Source organism: Rhinolophus sinicus, chromosome 17 (genome assembly GCF_057876585.1).
Source record: "Rhinolophus sinicus isolate RSI-liver-muscle chromosome 17, RSI-T2T, whole genome shotgun sequence".
In the NCBI taxonomy this organism is placed as follows: domain Eukaryota; kingdom Metazoa; phylum Chordata; class Mammalia; order Chiroptera; family Rhinolophidae; genus Rhinolophus; species Rhinolophus sinicus.
The window spans coordinates 68,035,093-68,057,201 of NC_142517.1; the positions used below are offsets into that span (position 1 = coordinate 68,035,093).

At 33.5% G+C, this 22,109-nt stretch overlaps 1 protein-coding gene across 7 annotated transcripts in view; it reads left to right on the forward strand.

The window, feature by feature from the left end:
- Nucleotides 1–22,109, forward strand: part of ZBTB20 (zinc finger and BTB domain containing 20) — a 777,577-nt gene that overhangs the window by 18,499 nt on the left and 736,969 nt on the right. For 3 of the 7 annotated variants that reach the window (XM_019734852.3, XM_074331601.2, XM_074331586.2), the window contains exon 1: nucleotides 21,758–21,916. The exons of the other annotated variants lie outside the window; for them this stretch is intronic. The gene's annotated coding sequence lies outside the window, so the exon portion shown is untranslated. Of the gene's footprint in view, nucleotides 1–21,757; nucleotides 21,917–22,109 lie in introns of those variants that run through there. 7 annotated transcript variants of the gene reach the window in all.

A 22,109-nucleotide genomic window follows, 5' to 3' on the forward strand; every position in this document is an offset into this window, starting at 1 on the left:
CTTAATAAATGGCCTTGGACAGCTAAGCACAGCTGTGTAATCTGTTGTTATAATTCATTAGAAATTCTCTCCTTGTAATTGGTAGCTGCAGTTAATAGTGACTATAGCATGGATACTTTAGTAAAATCTTTATCTTTTAGTAACCAGACACGAAATTTACCATTGGCTAATTTTTGGGGTGTGTGTGACTATCGGGAAATACCTACATTATGATTTATAGGTTAAAAACAGCACTACAAAAGCATAAAACATTTACATTTTTTTATTATGGAAACATAGGTATAATCTTGATACTCTAGAGTCTGCACTTTACTATTAAAGATACATAGATTCTGGTTTGGAGAAAATGAAATGGGTGAATGTGTTTTTCTAAATTTAAATAAATTATTATACCTGACTGTTTCCAAGAATACATCCTCATTTTAAAATTTTCTTGCCCCAGTAATTTGGCTTTTACTTTCTCTATAAATATTCTTGCTATTTCACTAGTCTGATTTTCTTTAGTTTCTCTACTGTTCCTCTACTATTGGAGACAATGTTATAAGAAAGCTGAAAAGGTAGATATTCGGAGATAACAATCTTTCTTTGCATTTCTTTAAATAGACCTTATGAAAGGTTACTAGTAAAAACCACCTGAAATGATTCTCTTTGATATTATGTATTTCACTTAATGAAGTTATTCCATCATGCATATTTGCACTTTCTATTTGTGTATTGATTATCTTTATTAAGTATGGAATTAACAGCAATGATGATAGATACATGCTGTATTTTTAATACAGATCTTCACTCTTGCTTAGTAATATTAGTGTTACTAGAGCAGTAGGACTTTCTGGAAAATGCTGTATGCATCCTTGGATGTATCTGTCGTTGCCAGTCATCTTTTAATTCTGTTCTTTTTCTGCCTCAAGAAACTTTCTAACCATCAGTGATTGCTCCCCTCAATGGAAGTTGCAGCAAGGAAATCTTCAAGTAATCTGTGTATTCTGATCCTCAAGAAACCTAAATGATTTTCCTTTAATTCTTAATATTCATTAAGTTTCCTGTAACTCAGGAAAGAAGATTCTTTCACTTCAAAGAAAATCCTGAATCCCAGAATCTTGTATCAGGATCTTCTACTTCACTTTGGAATGGGTGGAAAGCAAATCATCGTTTCTTAACACTGTAATCAACTTTCCAAAATATGGCACCAGTCATCCTTTTGGGTGGTCAGGCTAGTTTATTTAGTTTTTCCTTCTAAGTCTCTGAATTTCTTGAGTCACTGATGCTCAAGACCATGGTTGTATTTTTCTCTGCCTAGGTTTTCTTTTCTGTTTTTTTTTAAAACTAAAATTTCACTTGACCAAATAAAAAATATTTAGTTGTTTAGGCCTTTATATTTCAGGTTTTACATTTATTGTTGCTTTGAATAGTGTCAATCTTTTTAGCTTTTTTTGGATCTCATATTTGGAAATCAGTGGATAGGATGGAGTATTGTCTGTGAAACCAGCAGCATCCACATCACCGGGGAGCTTAGAATGCAGAATCTCAAGCCCCATCCCAAACGTAATGAAGCATCATCTTCATTTTAATAAGATCTCAAGTCATCCATCCATACATGAAACTTTGAGAAGTACTGCTAAAGTGCTTGTCATTTTAAAAAATCAGACTACAGTTGCACAGAATTGGTTAATTATAATACAATTCATAGTCATTGTTCCATTTACTACCCTCTTTTACTTCATTCATTCATTTGTTATTTTTAATCAAAAATCATGATTGTATATATGACATGGCATCAGGTCTCAGCCATATTTAGCTTTGGCTGGTGGGACCTCACTCAATAATTTGACCTTTTATCCTCTTAGATGTCCGGAGCTTGTATGGTGGTATATTTGTCAGAGGACTGACAAGTATTCTGCTTAATGTTTCTAGTAAAGACAGCCTTTGACAATTTAATCTGCCTCCATTCTTAATCTTTTGTGTTTCTAGAATGCTTGCTTCTTTTGTTTCCTATTTGCTATGTCTAGTCTGATTTTTTTAAATAAAACATATGATCAGATTGGTAAATAATTATATGTTTTATTAATAACTCATATTAAAACATACTCAACTATTAATCTGTTATTCTAGGTATTATTTGTTAAATTATGTGAAAGGCAAAGTTAAGAAGAAAGAAATTTCTGTGGGATGGAATGAAAATAAATGCCCACAAAAATATTAAGATATGGTGGCAAAGAGCTGATGTATGAGACTCCCAAGTATTTCTACTGAGTGAAGATGTTTTAGGGGGATGTAGGTTTAAGAAAGTAGAGGAAAGAACTTTCACAGACCTGGAATGGGTGCAATAGGGAGAAATGTATGATGACACAACACACAGAACTAGCCTGTGACAGATTGTTTGGAAAGCAGCAAGAATTAGAAATTTATGGAAAAAAAAAAAAAAAGGATTTAGAAATTTATGGAAAATCATGCACGTTTTTCACAATGATTGGAGTTTTGAGATAAATTACTAGGCCCTGACTTTTTAATGGATACATTTTTTGCCTAAAGAGTGGATGTTTGATGTTGGAAATTAGTGTGTAGAGAAGGCAGATCTTAGAGGGGTAAGTAGTAGTGGGAACGTGATTTAGCTGGGTGATTACAGGCTTGTGGAAAGGTGATTGTCAGTAGGGGATGAACAGTGAGGCCCTTAAAATGGGATATAACCGATAAAGGATAGAAATGTATTAATCAGAATGTATAGATAGCAACTGTAGGAATGTGTGGTCAGAACAAAGAATAGGATGTGTGTGGAAGGTCAACAGTCATTGGAAAAGCAAGAGATTAGACTAGGGAGAAGCAGGGCACAGGAAGGCATTATGGGGTTGTGATACCTTTTGAATAAATGAAAACATGGAAAACCAAGGCTCTCCTCAGAGGTATAGGGCTATACAGAGATACAATTTAACTTACATGAAACATAGGAAGGAATTGTTTTTCTTTTATTTAGGAAGGAATATTTTTGATTGAGGACTTTTTTTTCTTCTTAATTTAAGGGGGAATAGAGAGCAAGAGGCAGCTATATGCTAACATTTTGCTAATGAAAATAAAGGAGAGAATTAGTCTGTTCATTGGATTTGCAATCTAAAGTCAATCTGGAGGATTTGAGAAAAAGAACGTGTATTCTGATGTTTAGATTCATGCTTTAAAACTTCAGTTGGGTCTTAACGGTTTTTTTTGTTTTTGTTTTTTAACTTCCCTCTCCCCATCATCTTCCATCTCGACCTGCTAATTTTTGCCTTTTGTTTCATGATTAAAATTGGGACAGTTCAGCATGACATTCTTCACATTTTCTTTTCAATGAAGGTGTTTTTGATATGCTTGTATTTTCTGCACAGCCAGCTTCTAATAGTCTCTGTCTTCAACATTTAGACAGGAAATAAAAGTGAGATTCTAAATGCTCAGAAGAGTCCTTCAAGGTCTAAAAATAACAGTTTCATTAAGATTACAAAAAAAAAAAAACACCAAACTTGACAAAGTTACTTTATAATCTAATTAAAATTTCAAAATCACAAAATAGGAAAACTCTAAAACACACAGAGACTTTGTGGGAAATAAGCTGTTTTATTTATACTGTAAAAATAAACTGAGCTTTGAAAACAGACTTGGTGCTACTGAAATTTTGTAAATAGTGCAGACTGTTCTTTCTATAGGTACTTATTGGAATGTGGTAGGTTGGTGATTATGTAAATTTAAAGATGTTGAAATTAATCCTTATGTTCCTCAAAGATAAGCCAATCTTTAGAAACTGGAATCTCAGTGAAGCTTTACATTCTTTCTTATCCCACTACTTTGTGTCAAACTAAAAAAAGGTGGGAAATAATTCTTTAAAATACCCTCCTTCATCATAGACAGTGGTTCAGTTGTCAAATAACATATGTAGACTATCTAACAGACTTTCACTTTGTTATTCCTGATGCTTGTATTTATTTGCCTCGGAGAGGGGGTGGGAATCTTTCTGGTTCAAGTATCAGTGGATAACTGAAAATATTGCTTCCATCCTTTCTGTTTTCTTTTTCCAAAGATGGTTCTCTTCCTCTTAAATTAGTTCAATCATGCAGAAAAAAAAGAGTGGTTGTGGCAATAGGTTAAATATGAAAGGTAAAATGTTGTGAATTACTGAAATTGGATAATGGGTATAAGATAAAGTTTCATTATATACTATTTTTGTATGCTTGAAAATTTTCATAATATGACTTTTTAATTGCAGTCAGAAAAATAAAATAAGTTAGCTCAACTAACAGATGCGTTTGTTGCTCAGTTATAACTAGATATGAATTGAGGGAATTTCAGGGTGCAGACTATAAAATTGACTTTATCTCAACAGGTTATAATTTTACGTTATTTAGTATGGTTACTTAGTAAAGCACTTTGGATTATTACCTTAAAGGCAAAAAATCAGGTCTGAAACTACCAAACAGGGTAGGTAGCCTGTCATCACTTCCCATTAATTTTGAAGTTTCATCCCTTTTCAAATTTTTAGTTTCTTTCTTTTTTTTTCTGGTCAAAGCCATTTGAAATTATAGCTGTTCTTGCCATACTGGCTAGAATACTTGAGTCTGATTCAAAGATTTTCCGTTTTGTCATTTTTTTCTTTTCTTTCTTTTTTTTTATTAGTGTACTTACTGCATGGAGTCAAATATGTTCTATTGTGCCAATCTTATACTAGAAAGAGCGCTGGATTGGGAGTCACGAGTTTTTAGTCCCGGCTTTCCCATGAACTGGCTTCATGACTCTGGATAATTATTTCATTCCTTAAAACTTTCCAATCTGAAATTCTCTTCAATTTCTCATTTGGGGATTTTTAATCATTCAAAGCTATTTGTTTAAAAATGCCTTTCCTAGATAAAGGCACTGTTACACTGTCATTTGCCCGTCTTGATGGTCTCATCTTCTTCAAGTCTTGACCTTGTATGCTTGTGTTCCCAAAACAACTGACTTTTTTAAATAGAATTTTTTCAAATAGGTGTTATTTTTAAGAACTACTTTAGATTTACAAAAGATTGAGAACATAATACAGAAAGTTCTTATATATTCCACACCAGTTTTCTTTATTATTAATATTTTGTATTAGCATGGTACATTTGCCACAGTTAATGAGCCAGTATTATTATTAACCAAAGTCAATGGTTTATTTGGATTTCCTTTGTTTTGACCTAATATCTCTTTCTGTTCTAGGTTCCTATCCAGGATGCTATATTACATTTAAAGGCTTTATGTTTTTTAGAGCAGTTTCAAGTTTACAATAAAATAGAGAGGAAGGTACAGAGATTTCCCGTATACCCCTGCCTCCCACATGCACACAGCGTCCCCCCATTATCAGTATCACTCACCAGAGTAGTATGTTTTTTTCCCCAATGATGAACCTAGATTAACATATCATAATCACCCAAAGTCCCCCCCCACCCTTTTTTTAATCTTAGGATTCACTCTTGGTGTTGTGTAATCTGTGGGTTTGGACAAATGTACAGTGTTATATATCCATCATTATGATGTCATACAGAGTGTTTTCACTGCCATAAAAACCCTCTGCACTATGGAGGATTGCCTGTTCATCTCTGTCCTCCTCCCCACCCCTGGAAACCATTGCCTTTTTTACTGTCTCCATAGTCTTGCCTCTTCCAGAATGTTATATAGTTGGAATCATACAGTATATAGTCTTTTCAGATTTACTTCTTTCACTTAGTGTTATGCATTTAAGATTTCTCCATGTTTTTCCATGGCTTGATAGCTCATTTCTTTTTAGTACTGAGTCATATTCCGTTGCCTGGATGGACCACAGTTTGTTTATCCTTTCACCTACTGAAGGACATCCTGGTTGCTTTCAAGTTTTGGCAATTATGAATAAAACTGCTATAAACATCCTTGTGCAGGTTTTTTGTGTGGATCTAAGTTTTCACCTCTTTTGGGTAAATCCCAAGGAGCGTGATTACTGGATTGTATGATAAGAGCATGTTTAGTTTTGTAAGAAATCACCAAACTGCCTTCCAAAGTGACTCTCCTGCTTTGCTTTCTCACCAGCAATATATGAAAGTTCCTTTTGCCCCACATGCGTGTCAGCATTTAGTGTTGTCAGCATTCTGGATTTTGGCCATTCTAATAGATGTGTGGTGGTATCTTGTTTTAATTTGCATTTCTCTGATGACATATGATGTGGAGCAACTTTCATTGACTTATTTGCCATCTATATATCTTCTTTGGTGAGGTGTCTGTTAAGTTCTTTGGCCTGTTTTTTAATTAGGTTGTTGTCTTATTGTTCAGTTTTAAGAGTTCTTTGTATATTTTGTGTAACAGTCATTTATCAGCTGTATCATTTGCAAATATTTTCTTGATATTTTCTTTTCCAGAGCAGTTTTTAATTTTAATTTGAATGAAGTAGGCTTATTGGCTTCTTGTGGGGAACTCTCCCTGACTGAATCCCCTGAAGTTTTTACCTCGCAGGGTTGTCCAAATTGGGCCTCTAGCAGTCGGTCAATTGTAGTTCAGATTTGCCTACCCAACACTGGTTCTCATGGCAGTTTCCACTCTTGAGTCTCTGTTCCAGGAAGCCGTGACTCCCTGCAGTCGGTTGTCTCTCGCCACTCTTGGGGGCAGCTGTTTGCCCTGTCTTTTCCCCTTTTATGGATCCAAGAAGAACTGTTGATTTTTCCATTTGTTCAGCTTTTTATTTGTTGTTAGGCAACTTTCAGACTCCTTCCATGTGGAACCAGAAACTGGAAATTCTCCTATTGAATTTTGTCCATTAAGTGCCATATAGAAATCAGATCCTTATTAATAACCCTTAATAAGTAATTCACAATTTAGTGCTTGTGTTCTCTCTGTTTCTGTCTCTGTTTCTGTCTCTGCCTTTCTTCCCCCCCCCCCCCTTGCCCTCTCTCACACAGTAATCTCTTTTAACATAATGGTGTTGAGTAGGGTAAGAGCAAGGAGTCATGAAATTGAAATATTTGAGAATCACTTCATTTCCTTTGTTGGAACTGTTAAATGAGAAGTGGACACTTAGGTAAAGTAGAAATAAACCAAAAATACAAGCTGAGATTTACTAAATGCTTGCTATGTACCTGGCATTGAGCTTACTGAGTTTAGAATCTAAGGGTTCATTCATACTCTTGAATTAGTCTGCTGGATTTAAATCCTGGTTCTGGTTTATTGTGGGACCTTGGACCTCACTTTTCTCAATGGTAAAAGGTATAATAATAGTATTTACAGAGTTTTGTGATGATTAAATGAGATAGTATATGTAAAAATTTTAGCGTAGCACCTGTCATATGGTAAAATGCTTGATAAATGGTATTATTACCAATACTTGAATTATTGCATTTTGTCATCACAAACGCCCTGTACTGTAGGTCCTTTTATTTCCCCCATGTTAAAGATGAGGGTAAAAGCTTAATATTTAGGGAGTTGTCTGAAGCCTAGATTTGAACTTAAAGCAGTCAGAATCCAGAACCCGTATACACCTTTAAATTTTATGTACTGTTTCCTCCTAATTAGTAAGAAACAGATACAAGAGAAGCTGAGGACTCAAAGAAATGATTCTTTAAGTGTGGTCTTGAGAGTCTTGTGCTCATGTTAAGTGATTAATCAGTTGTTCTCTCAGAGTTGCTTAGATGAAATGGTGATTTTATTTTAATGGACCATCCAATATTTTAGACAAACCTATTTGCCAATATTATTTTGTGTTTTGTTTTTGATGAATAAGTAATTATTTTATTAAGGTATTTTTATAACTATAAAAATAATATATAATCTATAGAAAGTATTGAAAAATACAAAAAAGTACACAGAAATAAAGTGTGTTGCCAGTACTCAGAGACAACTGCTGTTCTGAAAAGATTATGTACACTTTTTATTATTTAAAAAAAGTTTCCCCAGTTTTATTGAGGTATAATTGACAAATAAAAATTGTATATAGTTAGGTTTTACATGATTTTTTTAAGGGGTACAACGTGATGACTTAATATATGTACCTATTATAAAATGATTACCACAATTCATTAACATATGTATCACCTCACATAGCTACTATTTTTTTCGTTTGTGCGTGATCACTTAAGATCTACTCTCTTAGCTAATAGCAGGTATGCGATACAGTGTTACTATCTACAATCACCATGCTGTATATTAGATTGCCAGAACTTATTCATGTTACTGTGTTTCCCCGAAAATAAGACCTAGCCAGACAATCATCTCTAATGTGTCTTTTGGAGCAAAAACTAATATAAGACCTGGTCTTATATTATATTTTATTATATAAGACCTGGTATTATATTATATTATATTATATTATATTATATTATATTATATTATATTATATTATTATCACTTTCTTAGTATAAAACATCTGTTAGTTTTGGCTGACTTTTTTTAGTAGTTGGGGAGCCAGGCTTGATGGAATGTTAGGTGAAAGTTCAATTTTGTTACCACCTGCAAGATCTTATGCAAATTATTTACTTTCTCTGAAGCTCAATTTATTGCTGTGAAAAATTAGGATAATGTTAAATTACTTCATAGGTTGGCAGTAAGGATTAAATTCAGTAGTTGATGTGAAGAAATTTTATAAGCTGTTATGTGACTGACAAATACAAATTGTTGATGAAGACACCCATAAATTCAGAACCTCTGGTTTAGGAAGAAAAGGAGGAGATGGATTATCATTTAATGGATTTTTGCTATGGGTCAAACACTTTATATCTGTTTTCATTTAATACTTTTGCCCCATTTTTGCTAATGAGGAAACTGAAATTCAGGGAAAATGAGTAACTTGTTTCAGATCACAACTTGGGAATGTGGAAGTTTGATTCAGATCTGAAGCCCACGTTCTTTCTACCAAAACACTCTGCTTCCCATACACCTAGAGAAGGAGTGTACCAATCAGGAATAATTAAGAATGAGATAAAAAGCCAATCTTTCCAGGTTCTCATTAAAATACACAATGCCTTACATTTATCATTCCTCCTTTTACTTTCTCTAAATGTTTCAAAATGATTTGCTTAGTTTTTTCTTTATAAATAAAGCACTGTGAGTTTGGTAGAAAACTTAGTGAGATTTCAGATGTAATTAAGTGAGTAAATATTGTATATCAAAAGTGACCTCAGGTCATTTATCTGAAAAAAAAGTCATGAAGAACATTAATGGTGTGCAATGCAGTTTACAAATTAATAAAATACTTTATAAAAAAATCAAAATTCTTAAATTTAGTGAAGCAAATGTTATGTTTCATAATACATTTCAATACATTTTTTTTTTGGTAATACCTAGTTAATCTTGATTTCAAATTCATTGATTAGAATTGCCTACTTTATGCAGAATATATCCCCATGAAAACCAACATTTAAACATTTATCTTCGGGGAGGGTCTGAAAAACAGCAAATTCCACGTAGTTTGAGTAATTCAAGTGGTGTAGTTTCCACAGAAGAGTTAAGTAAAGAGGAAAAATCACAGAAACTAAATTGCGTTCAACTTCTTTCTAAGTCAGCTTTTCATAGAGCAGCTTATTTTGTTGGAAGTGCATTTTCTTTTATAGAACATTAGGCATATCAGTCCTCATATATAGATACGGAAACGCATTTCGAAATCCAAATAGAAATTATTTTTTGGTTATCCATACCTTATTTCCCATCTGTTAATACAAATAATCAAGGGTTATTGTATTTTCAAAAGCTCTGGGGAGTGTTATGCTCCTGCAAAGGTATAATGGAGTATGTATAAAAACAGTAGCATGCTTTGCAATGCTTGTGCAATCAATTGATCATTCCTGTCAATAACAGAGTTGCTAGAATTTTTACAAACAATAAACAGCAAGGTATGGTGGCACCCTATGTACATTCATTCAAAAACATTTAATTATTGAGCACTTAGTACATTCAAAGCATTGTACTTCGCACTCTGATACGATACAGGGATGGTTATGACATGACGTTGCCTGCAGGAGCCTTGAAGTTGCACGGTAGAGATAGGCATCTAAACAACCAGCTCCATTTGCCCTAATAAATGTTACTGATTATGTACAATTTCTCTTTCCTGGGAAAGAAAACTAATTTTTTATCGAGTGTTCATTATTTGTAGACATTATACTTCAAAAATTAATACATTTAATGGGCTTTGAATACTGCCTTGCACTTTGTAAACACTCAACAAATATTATCTGTTATTAATCTAACATAATTATCAAAACAACTCTGTGAGATAGCTATTCTTATTCTCATTTTATAGGTGAGCAATGTGAGACATGGATAAATAACTTGCTTAAGGATACATAGCCAATAAGTATTATTCAGATCTGAGTCCAAAGCCCATGCTGTAGAACAGTGGTCTCAAAACTAGTGTACGTGCACTCCAGGAAATACGCAAGATGATGTATTAGGGTTTGAGGATATCAAATCTTTTATGTGTATTGTTTATTTAAAGAAACCTAAGAAATTAAAGTTTGCTAATATTTAATATTTAATATGGCTGACAATGTCAGAATATCATTTACATGCATTGTAAGTTGTACAAAGTATTCTGCAGGGAGAGTGAAAGTTGATTTGCTTTAAAATTTGGAGGTACTGAATTTTATCTGTGCCTTGTTATGTGGAATCACAGATTACATTATCTAGTTTTAACTATACCAACTCTTATAAAACAGACAACTCAAAAAAAATAGAATAAAGATAACAGTAATCCAAGCGTATTTAAAGAAGAATATCTCTAATACATATTAAGAATACTTTGTCAGTTACGTTACAAAGTAAAAACAATGATTTAATGATATTGGACAATAAGTGAACCAAAAGTAATGATCAAGAAATCTGTTTGAAATGTGGATTTATATTCACTCTCTTTAAGGATGAGCCTCACCGTTAGTGTATGGTGTACCTTGAGGTATAGAGAATGAGATAATGGAAGGCCATCTCATTGGTAAGGCATTAAAATCTATTCAGATCATGAAGCAAGCAATGTTTAATGTCACATGATGCTCAGTCCCGACTTTACAAAGTCATTAAACTAATGTTTAAAATACTTTTGGGGATTTTTTTTTTTAACTGACTAGGAAAAGACAAACACATATACCATTAGAAACACTGTTCTTCCCTCAATAGCAAAAACACCCGAAATAATACATGAAAAATAATATAGCAACAAACTATATCATATTTATTTGTCAGCAAATGCTATTAGAAGGTGCATAGAAAACATTCCTGAAAATTTAAAGGAACAAGTATTTGAACAAATTGCTCAGTTTGAAAGGTTTACTATACAGTTAAATAAAAGTACCAATATTTCTAATATTTCAGCCAATAGTATTTGTTAGGTTTAATTTAATATGAAGAACTACGTTTTTATGAATCACTAAAAGGATTATTGGAGAACATACCAGCTAAGCATCAAAATGCTCTCATAGGTAAAACAATGCATTCTGAAAAAACTATGTTAACATAGTTTTGGAATGTTGGAGTGGTTTGTTTAATTGGAATGGAAAAAAGATTTCCAGATAATGTTACAGAGGTGCTTCTACATACGAAATTCATTCATTTATCATTTGTAAGCAAGCTATTTTAGCAAATCAATTGAAGTCAAAAGTATACATAAGTACTGTAGGATGTCATGGACATGATAAATTTGTTGTATTTTTTTAAAATAAAAGATTGAATGTGTAGTAGAAAACAATTAAATTTGGAAGAATATTGAAATTTTAGTAGAATCTTTACAATAATTTGTAGTAAGATGGAGAGTAGCCATGAATATTGTTTGTAGCATTGAGGTTCATTGGTTAGTCAGTGGCATACTGTTGAGAAGCAGTATCGAATATATGGCAGCCGTGTAGTTGTCTTTTACCCAATGACAGAGTTCTTTTTTTCTGACCTCTTCTGTGATGACAGGTGCCTAACATTACTATGCCCTATAACATATATTTTTATCTCTTTTTAAAGTAATGATAGTGACTGAGTTTGAGAAGGTAACTGCTTTTTGAAAGACCCATTTTATGGAGAAAACATTTTCATATGGAATGTAATTACTTTCATTATATTTTGATTTTGTTGCCAAAACCAATGTAATTGTAAAACTCTAGTTTCTGTATAATTTAAAACTGTACAAAACTATTTGAATACTTAGAACAGAATTTTATAACTTGTTTTAAAATCTTCCAAATGAAATATTTAAATCAGTTTTAAAATTATTTTGTTAAAAATTATAAATGTTACCTATACTTCTTAATGACTGACTGACATCTGGTAAGATGGAAACTTAGTAGTCAACAAAAGCTTTTACTTAATTGGTGGTTGGGACTGAAAACTGCGTATTGTGATTTAATAAGCACAGCTAGTGATTCTCTTCTATTTGGATCTATTTTGTGAGGCTTTCCCCTCCTCTGCTGCCCTCCCCCCCCCCATGACAGACAACCATTACAGCTAAGTATCATGATAACCTGAACATAGTATGAGATTTTCAAAAGACTTTCACAAAGCGTAAAACTAAGCCAAGATATAAAAAGTGACAAATATTTAATCAAATTACTCTGTCTAAACATTGTTTTTTAGTGAGAGCAAAAATGTTTTAAAATTGTTGATAAATGCAACAAAATTAAAATTTATTTTAAGTATTGTTTAATTCTTGTTTATTTCATCCTTTAAAATGCCTATTCATCTATTCCGTGTTTATAATACAGTAGTAGTATATGTCTATAATTTATAAATAATTATATGTAGGCTTATATTAATCAGTGCCCAGTCAATAAAACTGATATGATTCAAAACAGTGACTTTCCACCAGGGAATTTGTTACAAAAGTGTTGCAAAGGCTGGTGGAAGGGAAAGAAAGTGACAATGTTGTTTAGCAACGAGTACCTATGGAAAACAAGGGAAAGTTTTGTTACCCAGAGTTTACAAGGCCTGTGCTGCTGCTGCTGTAGCTGTTGGAATCACCACTACCACTGCTTTGCAGGAAGCCAGGTGCCTGCACTCCTACTGACACGGCAAGAGCCCAAGAGTCCACAGTTCCACTGAAGCTGTTGTACTTGCCAAGGCTGCTAAAGCTTCCAGTCATCTGGGATGGCTGCTGCTGTTCCACAGCTGCAGTACCATTGCTGCACAATCAGCAGTCCTGACGGCCAGATCCCAAGAGTTCTGTGCTGCAGAGGCTCCTGAAGTACCATTGCTGAGCTTGCTAGTGTCAAAAGCCCAAGCAAAAATATTCTCTCTGATCTTTTGCCAGTGCTTCCCATTCTGGCAAAGCAATCTGGGAAATGTAGTTTTCAGGTGCCACCACAGAAGAGGGTATGGCAGGAGAGGGAATGGAGTTGAGAACCAACAGACAAATGATCTACACAGAGTTCAAAAAATATTTTTACTGATGGGGTATATAATTTTTGAAAGTTGAAGAATCCACTGCTCTAGAGTATAGGTAAAACATATCTTACTTCAAATGGTGTTGTTTTAGCATTCGGATTCTGGTTTGTTATTTAAAACTGGGGTTGTTTTTCAGGAAGCACATATTGGTAATATATCATTTAGTCACAGTCTACTACTTTGACTACTTACAATAACGTTTCTTATTGGTATATGCCCATGCCTTATCAGCTATAAATATTTTGCCCATCACCCACCACTGCCCCAAAACTGCTCTGATTTATTGTTTATTTCTATATACTTATTTTTAAAATAATAGTAATAATGAAAATGTGGCACCTGGAAAACTTCAGAATTTATAATATCTAATGTTTTATTTTATAATATAAAATATAATTTATTGTAAACATTCTAAATATCTGATTAAACTACTAAAGCACAAATTAATTATTGATAGAATATTAAACTAAATGCATTTATTGGTGGAGAAGTTTAATTATTTTAGGCAAAAACCACATGAATTTTATTAAAATGTTAGAGTGGTCTGCAGTTTATTTCAATTACAGATTTTTAGATATGACATCATAAGAAGTGTATTGGAGTCTCAGACCATTAACTTTCTAAAATTAATTTCACAATGATGATGTATTTATACCCCTTTTCATAGTTAATACAGATTTAATTATGGGCAGTGTTATTCTCATTGATTATTAATAAAACTATTTCCTCATCTGGTGAGATACTTGTTTTATGTTCATATTCTACATCAGTTTAAATGATGTTGGAGTATTATTTGTGTTGTGAAAGGACCAGTTACTACATTATAACTGGTAAATGTCATCAGTTTGAAAGAGTAGGACATCTTATTTAATTTAGTGATAAGTCCAAATTTATGGATTTTCAGCATGAAGTAGAATTTATTTGATAATTTTGAAATACCCAACATAATTATTAAAATAAAATTTAATTCATTTAAAAATTTCTATTTTACAAGAATCCTGTAAAACGTATCTGATACGGTATACAATCTGAATGTATATATTCTGATTAACGAGGTTTTTCTGTATTTGTTATTAGTATAAATGAAGAATGTTGAGATTTTATGTAGATTCTTTTTCAAAACTTGATGTGATCTTAAATGTTTAAAAGGTTGTGGTTGTAACCATATAACTTATTGGGGTAAAATGAGCTTTCTTAAATAAAATTAAAAGATATTGTTTGTACCCACTTTGGATCATCCCTATGGTCTGTTGCCTCAGAGGAGTTAGCAAGCTGCTGTCGTGCTGACTCTGTTATTAATAACTGGCTTCAAAATTACTGGACAGATTGCTATTAATGTTTCCAACCCTTTAATCAAACTGGTTCATGATACGTTTCTTTTGTCACTTTAAAATTTATTTGTATGCTGCTTCTCTTTGTTTCCCTCTCTTTAAATTTTACTTTGAGACACTTAATATACTTTTTCTCAAATATATGTAAAATAGGTATTGAAATTATCTGGAGAATGCTTTCAAACTTGTTCCCCACTATTAGTCTTCTTCCAAAATTTCTTACTAATCTCACCAGTTGTTTTTTTTCTAGAAAATTTTTGGAGTAATTTTGTCAAGCCCCTCCCTCTATCTCACAAATTCCATTTGGATTGAGTTTAGGCCTGACTTCTACCACTTATTAGCTACGTGATTTTGGACCTCAGTTTCCTTATTTATAAATGAAAACATTACTATTACCTTTCTTACAGTGTTGTTGGGAGGATTCAAGGAGATTGTGTATGTAGCAGTAAGCACACTTTCTGACCCAAACAGTAGTGATGAACTTACTTTAAGAATGCATTCTTATTGACTAGATTGGAAGAACATGAAGAGTGAGTTTTTCAATGTTGAGTCACCAGGCAGGACAGTGGTAATCTCACCAATCTGCTGGACAAACAGCATCTATGGCAATTAAGACACCTCTTTGATATCTTCTATGTGACTTTTATTTTTTCTATATTACACACTCTGCAGTTTCTGTTTCTTTGGCATAGCATATTTAGTATAACCTGTACATATGAATAAATTACTATGTAAGTGTTGAAACTTTAAAGACAGTTCCTAGGACTGTTCTAGATTGTTAGGAGAGAGGATTGAGCAGGGAGCAGCAAGAGTTCATGTAATATATGTCTAACATTTTTCTAAAGCAAGGCAATATTGCAAATGACACTTTTATGTTTTTTAATCATTTTATTCAAAACTTAGCAATTATGTCATGAAAGTACTTTCTTCCCCCACATTTCTGTTGATATATCACTTAAGATCAGTTTACAGAGGTAGTAACGACAATAATACTCATAACAATCTTGTAATTTAGACATTAATCTCTATGCCTCTTGACGTGGCCGTATTTCTTCTGTACATTTGTGGGAAAGGGTGATTGACTCATATCCCTATCTGAGTCATTCTATATTAAATATGCTTTTGACTTTTTACCACTCACTATCTGCCATTTACTGGCCACTGTTCACAGTACCACTGGTTACTCCTTGGAACTCCTGGAGTGTTTTCTTTCTCATTAAGAAGCTTCTGTGTTTGCAAAGCCATGACAGTATGGCAGTACCTTCGTTTTCCCATCCTTTTATTCCTCATTACACTACTAAACAAGGCTGTAGAATATAACAAGCTTTCTAGAAGTTTTGGAGAGAAGAAGAATATTTACATTGCAAAATGAAAACTTCTTAGACTATTTCACTGCCTACCATTCTTTCCTGTTATTCTCCTCTCATTTCTTCTCATCTCTGTGCTCCCCTACCTTCAAATTGTTATTTCTTATGCAATGCATTTTAACCCCACAAGAAAAATTATTCAAGTCCCACTCTCTGACTCCAACCAGCTTACCAAAGTGATTTCCTCAAAGGAGACGGTTCCATTCCTATGAGAAACACCAGACCTACACTTGAACACTTACATTGTAGATGTGAAAGAAATAATGAGTAAATGAAATGTAAAGGCAAGCTGAATTTTCTCAGAGATGATGTGAATTAAAATTCTGCTAGCTATAAGGCAATATCTTTTTTACTCAACATTTTATTATGACATTTTTCAAATATACATCAAAGGTAAAGTGTATCACTTACCCTATTATAACCATTTTTTTCACAAGATCTTAAAGTAATATGTTTCATGTTATTTAATACACTTTTAAAATGCTAGTTACAGGTTTATAGACTTAGAATTCAAATTTATTAAAGTTTTTAATTAACCAAGGTTTATAAATCCCATGTATTATTGCTTTATTCATTTGTTCATTCATTCATTCATTTAGTCATTTATTCAAGAAAACATTTTGGAGCTTCAACAATATTCTCGGTGTTTACCAGGTATCAGGCTGACAAAGCTTAGTAAGTAGACGCTCTGTTCTTGCTGGTTCCTCAGTCCAGTGGAGAAAGGATAAATGACTACAACACTGCATAAGGCATAATAAAAGTACTCCCAGTTATGTAGTTTACATGTAATGCTTTGTGTTTTTTTTAAACTTAAGAATTTGTTGACTAGAATTGAAATTTGGCATGCCTCTCTTCCCATATAAGGATCATACTACTGGCCTACTATTAGTAAACTACAATTTATCTACAATCTCTCCTAGTTTTTTTGGGGGACTGATGGGATAAAATTTTAAAACAGGTGGTCAAGATTATGGATTATTATCTCATTAGGCCACATATAATTCACTTTATGAAAGTGGTCTCAATGACAAAGTCAGTAGTTAGTGTAGCGCTTATTCATTTTGATCCACGAATCCCAGACTTTGCTTTTCCATCCCCTTTACTAAGGCTGAAAACTCTTGTTTTGTCCATCATTGCAACAACTCTAATTTTTACTCCTTTTTAATCTGGGCAATAAAAATATCTTTTGGGAATGTTCTTGTGAACAGTCTTAAACTATCTCAACATTTCCCCCGTTTAGCCTTACATAATATAAAACCATCAATGATAACCTGAGAAAGGACTTGGCAAAAATATATTTGGGATAGTGTTAAATGCTTTTGAAATTAGTTCACTTTCTTTCCTTTTCAAAAAAAATAAAAAAAATGCCTTAACCCTTTAAGTACTTTTGGAAGTATTCATTAGCCAAGACACCAATCTCTGATCAAAGTAAAGTACATTGTAACTAAAATTAATGAAATTCTGTGATCTAGGGCAATAGCTATCACTGATTTCTACTATTATGTAAGAAGAAAATGTACTGTGTACTTGTAGAAGACACTTTACTAGGGGACAATGGATAAAATATACTCAAAGGATCTACAAAGCACACTGTGAAAGAATAAACCGTCTCCAATCAAACCTCAACACCTCCCCCTGCTCCATGAGTGGGCGGACACATGCACACACACCTCTTTCATAAGCTACGTTTTATTTTTTTTAATTAAAAAAGGTTTCATAGCACATTTTAAATTTAGGTTTTATATTTATTTCATTGAATTTAAATTTTAGCTTTTTGAGGGAGAAGCACAGTTTCCGACACTGCATTTCATGTGATATCATAATATGCAGGGTAAGATTATTTGCTTGCACTAATATTTACGTATCTGTCCCCCACCAGCCTGTGAAGTCTTCCAAAGCAGAAGCTGCATCATATGTTTTATCTTCACTTTTTACCCCCAACTATAGTGTGTGGCACATAATGAGTACCCTGATATATGTTTAGTTAATGCACAAAGATTAGAGCAAAGGTAAATTCTTGCAAAATGAATCATTAGTATCAAAATATTCAAAATATATCTCCAAATAATTCAAAGTTAAAACCAACTGCGTAAAATTATATGATCATATTATTCAGCATCTCTTACAAATCATTTATAATTGAACCCTTGCTTTTTCTATGCCTTTCTCAGGCTATGGGATAAAGGACTTTTTTTTTTTATTGTATTTAATATTCATTTAGTTCTTTAAACAATTATTTGCATCAGAATTAGGTATTTGACACTCGAACTAAGGAACCTTCAATAACTATGTAGATTATTATTTTTTCCCCTTGACTTGGGGCATTTAGGAGAATAATCTATGGGAACTATATATAATGCAAGTAGGCTTTATAATTTGGTAGTTTTATTGATTACTGGTTATTTTCCAGTTCAAGCAAATGGAAGCACATATTTATGGATATTTGGAAAAAAAAGTGATTGAATGGATTACGTAAACTTTCAAATCTTGTTGCTAGACTCTTAACCCAAATATAATGAGAGCTTTGGGTATAATGTTATAAAAGTAAGTTTGCACTGTGCTATGTTAGTAATCAAGGTATGGTGAAGAATGACCAGGATATGTTGGATTTGACTCATAACCACAGAATTTTATGGGTAAATGGGGCCTTAGATATTATTAGATATTGGGAGATAATATGGCAAAGGGATTAAGCACATGAGCTCTACACCTGCCAGGTGGGTTCAAATCCCATTGCTGCTATGCTGTGTGATCAGGAAGGTTGCTTAACCTCTCTGTTTCTTCACCTGGAAAATGCAACTAAAAATAACCTCTACTTTATAGGGTCATTATTAGGATTTAATGACTTAGTACATGGAAAGTACTTAGAAGTGTGCCTGGCACGTAATAAGCACCTGACCACTAGCTGTCATCACCGTCATCATGTTGTCCAGTTCAAGTCCTTCCTTTAAATTTAACTTCATTATTTTTTTATATAAAGAAATGGAAGCTGAGAATGGTAACATGATTTGCCCAGGGTATACAAACAACTGGTGGTGACGCTGAGAATAAAACCAGTTTTTAACTCTAACTTCAGGATCTTTCTGCAGGATGAAATTGCCCCATGGCATATTAACATACTAAATAATTGAATAACTTTATAATGTACAGAATCTGGTAATCAACTAGGATTCTTGTTTCATGTGGTGCTATGGTTAACTCAATTACGTAGATCTCCATTTCCAGCAGGGAGGGTGTATCTTGAACTCCAGAAAGTACTAAGAATGTGCCACTTACTGTGTTTGGAATCCAGTAAAGTGTGCAGATATGGAGAAAGTGTTGAGATGTTGTGCATTTTTCACTAAGCCAAAATATTTGTTTTTCTTTTTTTCACATTCAACTTGGTAGTTGTTCTTTAGAAAAGGTGAATAACCTTCATGGTCCTTTACATTCCTTTTGACTCATGCTTGTAGAAATCAGACTGTCTTCTTATTCTCCTTGGGTTAAAACCAAACAGATCAAAAATATCTAGAACCCTATTTCAAAAAGTCATGATATACTAATATCTAATTTGAATCAGTCTGTCAAGCTGTGAGGCTTTTGTGTTTTTTTAAGTGGCGTGTTTCTTCATACATTTCAATAAAGCCTCAGAGAAACAATAGGGCAATAGTAGGAAAACAGAACTGCCAGGCTGAGCAGTAAGGGGTGAGATGCATGCTGGTCTTAGGTACACTAAGTATATTTTAGAAAGGTTTTTCTCAAGACATGTGACCAAAAGTAGGGGTCAGTTACATCCCCTTTGGTGTGTGTCTGTCACCTATTTATTAAGCACCCACCCTGGAGAGGGGTAAAACACAACTGCCGCACCATAGAATAGAACTGATGGTTTACAATGAGAGTGGAGGGTCAAGACTTTTTGTCCCAGGACAGTTTGTATGATGTGTGGCTGGACATAGCCCTTCTAATTTCTCTGCTATAAATTATCTTCCCTTAAAATCGCTAAAACAATATTGATCTCTGTTCTGAACGTGACCCAAGATTTAACTGACATTCTAAAAATAATTTGTAATTCTGGTAAAGATACAGTCAATCCATAGTTATATACTGAAATAATTAAGTTATTTTATTAACTGAAAACTAACTTTTAAATGAATTGACGCTTACATAGTAAACTAGTTTTGTTTATGCAAAGAAACACATTCTAATTTTTGAAGCATGGTGAAACATTCAACCATATAAAAGGATGATTTTACAATTAATATACTTAATATACAATTAATTATTGATGCCCAAATGCAGGCTTTGATTAGGTCAGATCCACTCATGTATTTTTTTTGCGTGTGTAGATTTTTAAAAGAATGTTTGACCTCCATAATGTATCTTAAGTCCCATCTCAATGACATACAGCCAAACTGTATAGAAATATTTTAAGGAAGGTGACTGTCTAGATAAACAAGCAGTGTCTAGTTTTAAAAAAAATTGGGGACAAGGAGAAGGGCTTGAAACTAGTTCTATCTTCTGATGTTTGTAATTCCATAGCTGCAAATATATTCTAAGTTTATTTTTTTTGCAAATAAACTTATGGGAGAAAAGGCACCTGGGAATGGGGAAAAGGGGTGGGGAGCCCGTGATGGGGTGAGAAGTATAATTTCTGCATTATTTTGGTTCTAGCATGTGAAAAAAAAAAAAAAAAACGGTTAGAGGAATCAGGCAAAGAGAAACATTTCTTTTTCCTTTTAAGGAAGGTATGTTTAGAAGCGTTGATTATTCTTATTTTTCCCTTCTGATAAAAGAACAAGGGATTTCTGTTATGGTTTCAGACTCACATTCTATGAAATCTTGTCCTGCTTGTGATGGAAGCTCCTTATGAGATTTATTTCTGTTGTTGTAACATTATGTACTATATGCATTGCACCTGTTCACGCAGAGTACATTGCATTGTGATGTTTGTACAGATAGATGCTTCAAATAACAATCCAATCTGCCTTTTTCTAAAGTATGAGTTTATTAGTTACTTAATTAAACTCAATTCTGTTTTTGTCTGCAATTTTGCATATGGTCTTGACTTATTTACTAAGCGATGATTTCTTCTTTGCAGTTATCAGTTTTGTCTGAGATCAGTTTTCCTATTGTATGGAGTCTTTCTTTGAGAGCCTCCTTTAAGACTGCTCTGACTTTAAAATCATTACTGGGCTTTTGTCAGAGCAGATTTGTTGATACTCTTCTCACATTAAAAAAATAAATTTAAAAGATTGCACAAATAAGCTATGCATTTCACTATTTCTTGCTAATGTGCAAAAAATGTTATTTATGATAATTACGTGTACTGTGTGCCAGAACTGAAACAATACATTCCTCATAGTGGAGCACAAATAAAGAAGGTGGAGCCAGCTGCTCTTAAACTGTTTATTTGCAAGCAGTAATGATATAGAGAATATACCTTTTTCACTGTTAGTCTGGCAATACTGAACCTGTTGCTGCATTACACGAGTTGCTTTTTGCTGGATAGGGGAAGGAAGGCTGTCTGTTGTCTGGTAGGAGGGCTTTGTCTGTGCCTTTCTCTCTCTGTTTCTTTCTGTTTTTCTTTTCTCTCTCTCTCTCTCTCTCTCTCTCTCTCTCTCTCTCTCTCTCTCTCTCTCTCTCTCTCTCTCTCTCTCTTGCTCTGTCTCTCTCTCTCTCTCTGTCCCCCCTCTCCCTCCCTCTCTCTTGCTCTCTCTCTCTCTTCCCGTCTCTGTGGTTTGTAAGGTAGGTTGCAGTGTGTGTATATACACAACATCAAGAGCAGGAAAATGGACTCATTAGGGAGGCAGGCAGTCATTACCACTCACACTGTACTTCCAGGGAGACACCGATTATGAGAAGAGAAACTCAGCGCTGGGGAAGAAGGTAGGGCAGACAACTTTGAAAAAAAAAAAAAAATCCTGCTTCCTCAATCCCCCCTCTACCTATCATCTCCTTCAGCCCCCAATGCTTTTATTCTTTCTCCCTTGAATTTTAATATCCAGATTTAAGTTTGACAGAGCTACTGCTAGCTTAAAATTTGGAACATCTATAGGAGGCCTACCCTCTGCTAATTTTC